The sequence below is a fragment of the Pseudochaenichthys georgianus genome, chromosome 13, assembly GCF_902827115.2.
Source record: "Pseudochaenichthys georgianus chromosome 13, fPseGeo1.2, whole genome shotgun sequence".
Classification (NCBI taxonomy): domain Eukaryota; kingdom Metazoa; phylum Chordata; class Actinopteri; order Perciformes; family Channichthyidae; genus Pseudochaenichthys; species Pseudochaenichthys georgianus.
The window spans coordinates 18,548,113-18,555,226 of NC_047515.1; positions in this window are offsets into that span (position 1 = coordinate 18,548,113).

A 7,114-nucleotide genomic window follows, 5' to 3' on the forward strand; every position below is an offset into this window, starting at 1 on the left:
TATCGCCCCCCTTGACAGTGAAACGCCACGCGTGAGGTTTCGATTATTTCCCTGTCTCAATCCAAATTGAACTGTATGAAATAAAAAGGCACATTTGTAGTAAATCAAAAGGGCGACCTGGAGCCAATCCTACAATTTCCCCACAAGTGAAAGAGTTGACATGCTGAAAACCCAACCCCTGCAGGGGGGTCTGGGGGGATTCTCCCACAGGAGATCTTTTGAAATACTAACATAAAATACACATTCTGGTAGGATACTCTCTTGAGAAGACAAATAAATACATCTATTACTACACGACATATTTAAAAAAATGAATGCCATTTTTGTTTTTTGTTACTTTGTTCTGAAAGCTGAACCTGCTGCTCCTCACAGAGAGAAGAGGCTATGTGAATTAGGCTACTTTACATTGTGGATAAGGGTGGATATAGCCCCCATTGTTCTGTGTGTCAAAATCAAAGACAGCCAACACAACAAACCGTGGGGTCTTATTTCATTACGTGTTGATTTCTATCAACACGTAATGTTGTATCGATGTATATAGAGATGTACTACAGCAAAAGTATTCTCCCTTGGGACTTCCTGCAACAACATGACGCCGTTATCTTGATTCTGATTGGCCAGAAGACATTATCAAAGATGTTCTATTGAAAAGATGATCACCACAAAAGTTTTCACCTCAGGAGGGGGGAAGCAGGGAACCATTCAAGCTACGTACAGTAAGGATGGGACGCTGTTGACCTCAACTGATGGAGTGTTAGGGCGTTGGAAGGAACACTTTGAGGAACTCCTGAACCCGACAACCCCGCCCTCTATGGTAGAAGCAGAGCTGGAATATGACGGGGGATCAACACCAATCTCCCGGGGGGAGGTCACTGAGGTAGTAAAACAACCCCACAGTGGCAAAGCCCCGGGGGTGGATGAGATCCGCCCAGAAATTTTGAAGGCGCTAGGTGTTGAGGGACTGTCATGGTTGACACGACTCATCAATGTTGCGTGGAAGTCGGAAACAGTACCGAAGGAGTGGCAGACCAGGGTGGTGGTTCCCCTTTTCAAAAAGGGGGATCAGAGGGTGTGTGCCAATTATAGAGGCATCACACTACTCAGCCTTCACGGGAAAGTTTACTCTAAGGTACTCGAAAGGAGGGTCAGGTCGATTGTCGAACCTCAGATTGAGGAGGAACAATGCGGATTCCGTCCTGGTCGTGGAACGACGGATCAGCTTTTTACTCTCGCAAGGATCCTGGACGGGGCCTGGGAGTATGCATATTTGTAGATTTGGAGAAGGCGTCTGACCGGGTTCGCAGGGAGTTACTATGGGAGGTGCTGCAGGAGTATGGGGTGAGGGGGTCTCGACTCAGGGCCATCCAATCTCTGTACTCCCAAAGCGAGAGCTGTGTCCGGGTCCTCTGCAGTAAGTCGGACCTATTTCCGGTGAGGGTTGGCCTCCGCCAGGGCTGCGCTTTGTCACCAATCCTGTTTGTAATATTCATGGTTAGGATTTCGAGGCGTAGTCATGGGGGAGGGGGTCTGCAGTTCGGTGGACTAAGGATTGCACCACTGCTTTTTGCAAATGATGTGGTTCTAATGGCTTCATCGGTCTGCGACCTTCAGCACTCACTGGATCGGTTGGCATCCGAGTGTGAAGCAGCTGGGATGAGGATCAGCACCTCCAAATATGAGGCCATGGTTCTCGGCAGGAAACCGATGGACTGTCCACTCCAAGTAGGGAATGAGTCCTTACCCCAAGTGAAGGAGTTCAAGTATCTTGGGGTCCTGTTCTCGAGTGAGGGAACAATGGAGCGAGAGATGGGCTGGAAAATCTGAGCAGCGGGAGCGGTACTGTAGTCGCTTTACCACACCTATGTTCATGAAGGATGGGTCATGACCGAAAGAACGAGATTGCGGATACAAGAGGCCGAGATGGGTTTCTCCGCAGGGTGACCGCCGTCTCCCTTAGGGATAAGGTGAGAAGTTCAGTCATCCGGGAGGGACTCAGAGTTGAAACGCTCCTCCTTGGCGTCGAGAGGAGCCAGTTGAGGTGGTTCGGGCACCTAGTAAGGATGCCACCTGGGCGCCTCCCTAGGGAGGTGTTCCAGACATGTCCAGCTGGGAGGTGACCGAGGGGTACAATGAAAAAGCAGAGGTTATATAGAAAAAGAGTGGGAATGTTATAACTCTTGTGTTCACACGGTCACATTGTTATTAGACATCTTCTGGCCTTGAGCGGTAGATAGCATAATGGTTCTCAGAGTAGGGAAGTTCTGTGGCCTTGAAGCGCGTAGAAGAAAAAGAAAAAGCACATGACATTTATGAGAAGCATTTGGTTTAAGCATATAAGGGTATAATAAAAATGTCCACTACATTCTCCCCTTTTGATCATACTTGATCAATAAAAAAAACAAATGACAGGATAGCCTGATATAACACATCAATGAATACACTCCATCGCTGGTTTAAGTAAACACATCACAAATATATCATAGAAAACTGGCTGTTTTTGTGGAGGACAGACTCCAATATAATATAAGCATAAGAGAGGAGGTACACATGATTATAATGTAGTGTCGGAATGAGACTCTTCTGATTCTAGCTGGTCTATCTCACTCATAAACTGTATATATAAATGGACGTAGGGTCCGTGACGTCACCCATGGGAATCTGCAGAGTTGCCGTGAAGCCCTTAGTAGGCGGAGTCGGCCACTAACGGCTCGACAGTGACGTCAGAGTTCAACTCCCGCCTGCTCCAAATAAGGGCAAAGAGGCGGAGCTGAGGCGGGACCTGCTGCCACCAAGCTGGAAGTTCCAGAGCTAGCTGAAGCTACCAAGCTAAGCTAACATGCTCCCCATCTGCACACTGCCGTCGCATTTTACGTTTCTAAGGTAAGCGGACATAAAACTATTTAGCAAAACTATAAATAATAATCTAAGTTATTGAGTTTTTAGCATAATACTTCAGAATCTTAAAACCCCTTAATGTTTGTATGCAATTGTGCTAAATTCAACTCTAGAATCAAGCAAATATTAATATGTTTGCATGACATTAGTTATTTGTATTTTGATATCACTTAATTATACGTTTAAGTCAAGCTAAGGTACATGTGATGGTAGCTAGTTAGTGCTCTTACCTGTGAGGCCTCCTCCAAACAGCATAATAACCAGACTGTATCATTAAAACTAAGTACCAGTTCTAGATCCTTGACTTTAGACAAACAATTCAAAAGACAACATGTATTTAAAGACCAATCTTTATTTGAATGTGCCCCTTAACCTGAGATATTAGTTATACAGTAATAGTATTGACAATCTAAAAAAACTGAGCAACTCAACAGTTAACTTTATGTTTCTTATTGTCTAAAGCATTTATTATTTTCATTTCCCCCCTCTCATAATCAGTGTGGACGGATTGAGACAACATGGTGTCCAGAGGGCTGCAGAGACTTCAGGGAGAAACCTCCGTGTGATGGATGTCCAGTCTGTTGGTGTGGAGAGGACTGAGGGTCTTTCCTCAGCGAGGAGGACCAGGGCTGATGGAGGAGCCCATGCTGGGCACAGCTCATACCAACTGCACAGGCCTAGTCTGTCACTTTATTTGACTAAATGTGTTTACTTATAAATGTAATAGGTTTACACCTTCTGTCCATATGTGCTTTTTATTTAAAACATTTGATTAACTTTTGGTTCACATTTCAATAAATTGTATTTGTATTTGCACTCCTTTTGTCCATTATTCTTACTGAAAATGTTAGATTACACATTCACATCTGACTGAAGATTGGCCCCATTTATTTGTGATGTTGCAAACTCTGCGGTACAAGGCACAAATGATGTGAAGCTCATAAAGTGAGGCAAATAGAAATAATCAGCTGATGGAGTGTCTCATAACATCAGCTTTTAATGTTCCTCTTGGATGCTCTTCTTGACCCTCAGAGAAGGAGAAAATGTCGTGTCTTTCAGGCATGTCCTTTCCTAACAAAAATGACAGGAAACATAAAACATATTATTGCAGAACAAGTGTGTTATTTATGAAAGCGTTGTGTTTGTGTGTTTAGGGGCTGTAGATATAATTATTTTGTAATTGTAATGTTTTTTGTTTTTTTTAACAGTGAGCAATCAGATTATGAATGAACAGTATGAAGTTCATCAACATTGAAATATATGTTATTATCAAAATAATATTTAACTGTTACAAAACGTAGTGCAACTGTAGAAGCTTGCTCTGTTGTCTCACTGAAAGAATAACTTTTACCACGTTTTTACAGACAATATTGAGAGATAAATAGTAGCAGTTCTCACTGTGTTAAATATCTTTGCCTTCAATACATTAAATTAGAAAGCTGACAAAGTCATATTGCTAAATATCTAAAATGTAACTTTTTGCATGTAAAAACCCCTCAACTAAACATATGTGTGTAATCTGTATCTGTAAAGCGCTTTGAGCACTGGAAAAAGCGCTATAATAAATGCAAGGAATTATCAACTTAACTGATGTGTAGGTGATCTAGTATTTAGTATTGTTTAATGGAATGTATATCAGTGTATTCAAGTAAATACTTCATTCATTTAAACCAATATCTTTCTTGATTCTTTGTACAGTATGAAAAAAGAGTCTTTGTACCTGTGCTGAAGTTCACTGCTGTGAGGAGTCCAGTTCTGTCTTTCACTCTCTGGTCCAGCCTGTCTGCATCACCTGGACACCTTAAACAAACAGATATATATATATATATATATGTAAAGTACCATGTGTACAAACAATATGACTGATTCTCTTCTGTTGAACATGTTGGATTGTGTATTGTCCGAGTCAGGGTCCTTTTTATTTTACTGTAACTTTGGAAGTTGTGTTACCAATGCTTACTGTTTATTTGATAACCATTTGGTAATGCAATTAATAAAAACAATAAGGTTTGGGTTCGTTCTTCAGATGACTGTGACGTTAACGTGTAAGCTCGATAATGAACTCCAGCTCAACCAACCATATTGTAATATCTAAGTAATCATCTTGAAATATGACATTAATAATTGTAATATACACACATCTTATTGTGAGGTTGATTTCACATACATGACATTAGCTTGTCTACATACTTGAGCATAGCCAATTTAAATTAACCTTAGATGCATACAGTTCTACCTACATAATAAAATATCTCTAAATTACAAGGATGTAACCTTATTTTATCAACCTCAAACAGAAGCCGTTTGTTCAACAGTATTATCCCACTTAACACTTGTCTATTTCGTTTTAACCTTTATATATACAGTCTATGATTTTAACTTGGAGGCTACGATTAGCATCGTTAGCACCGATGTAGCTACCACTAGCTTACATGCTAACCCAAGCCTACATTACGTAGCTGATTAAAATCATTAACACATAAATAAAGGACTCGAATTTTACTTACCGCATTCATGCACCGTCTGTTTTAACCGCAGAGCGAGTCACAATAGTCCGATATATAAGCATGAAGAACAAACAACCACGGCCGGCTACAAGTTGTGTAGGCAGAGTCCCTGTAGCTAGCTTCACGGAGCAGCTAGCAGAGAGACAAGAAGCTAACAGCGGCAGGCACTTGACAGAGCCGTCACTCAACGTGACCACGCCCTAATTAATGCACAAACTTTAAGACCTAATATAAATAAAAGGGTCGCGTTAGAAAACAATTCACTCACAGATCCATAATCATGCAGGTGGAATCTAACTATATCGATAATAAAATGTATGGAGCCAGGGGTAGAAACATGTTTTTTTCTGCTGTAAAATTGGGCATTTTAACATGGGGGTCTATGGAAATTGCTCCTTTCTGCAGCCACCGCCTATCGGCCAATATATGAACTGCAGTGTGTGGCACTTCCGTATTGGCTTCCCGGCTCTTCCCCAGAGTTTGCCGCTTGATCTCACTGTGGCGCAAAGGATTGTCGTGTAATGGAATAGCAGTATACTGAACGAAAGCTGAGGATACCATGCTGGAAACGCACTTCTTCAGTATTGGGATAATCAAACAGGTACAACTGATTAATAGGCCAAAAATGATCGCTTTCATGTCGGCTAACAGATCGTTGAGCCGCACAACCAAACGTAATCTTGTGGCGCGCTAAACCCAGCATCACTGGGCCAGGCCAGTTGGAGGGACATATGTTTAACATCTGGGAATGCTATGTTAGAAAGGATTCTTTCAGGGGCACCGGATATGTGCCAATACGAGATTTTGTAAGTACCGTAACTGCACGTGTTCCGTAGGATACGAGTACAACCAGTAGTAGTTCCTAGGGAAAAATAAGGTGGTGTAAGAGACGTTTTGTGGTACACTCTCTGGATGCAGAGGCTGTGTTTCATCCCTCTCAAATGACTGGGGTGCACATGGCTGACGGGTTGGTACTTTGCGTATGTGGTATCAAACGTGGATGCACGTAAAGAGGAGTTAGACCGATTACTGCATGGTGGGGGAAGCGGCCTAGCATAACGCCACTCGGTTACGCGGTCTTCACCCTTGATGGGCCTTGTCAGAGCCATAAACGTGCAGAGGTGTTCATCCTGGGTTAGAGAGCGCGGACAAACTGGCACGGACATTGATGAGTCCTGGGGGAAAAGGGTGCATGCATAACATGACCCATTTTGTCCTGCGGCCTGCAAGAATGATCTCAGAGTGTGCCACCAGACGTTACCGGTGATCCCATTACTGGTCTGAACCACATCAATGTTGCTATGGTCGTTATCGCCTATTTATAGATTAAATGTAGATGTACCTATGGATGTCAACAGTTGCGTCAAAGGTTGCTTACACTTTTCCGGGGTCTGAGTTTTGGGCGCGATGTCTATGTAAAATGTGTCACATGGGTCGGCGCCGGATACATACATACAGACAACAAAATAAAATAAATGTGGTTCGCCCTGCTTTCCCCATGTACCTCTTAGATACCTCGATTTTGGCTGACATGCTGTATGCTGAAATGGATACATAAAATATAGGACTAGTCCTAACACAACTATCATGGCAAGTATGCAGAGTAACCATTCTATGATTGTCCAGGCTCTCCAGTAGTATTCACATTGCTCACGGTTGCGTTGTCATCTCTCCGGGCGAGCCCTCATCACGAGGGGGAAATGTTCCATGGT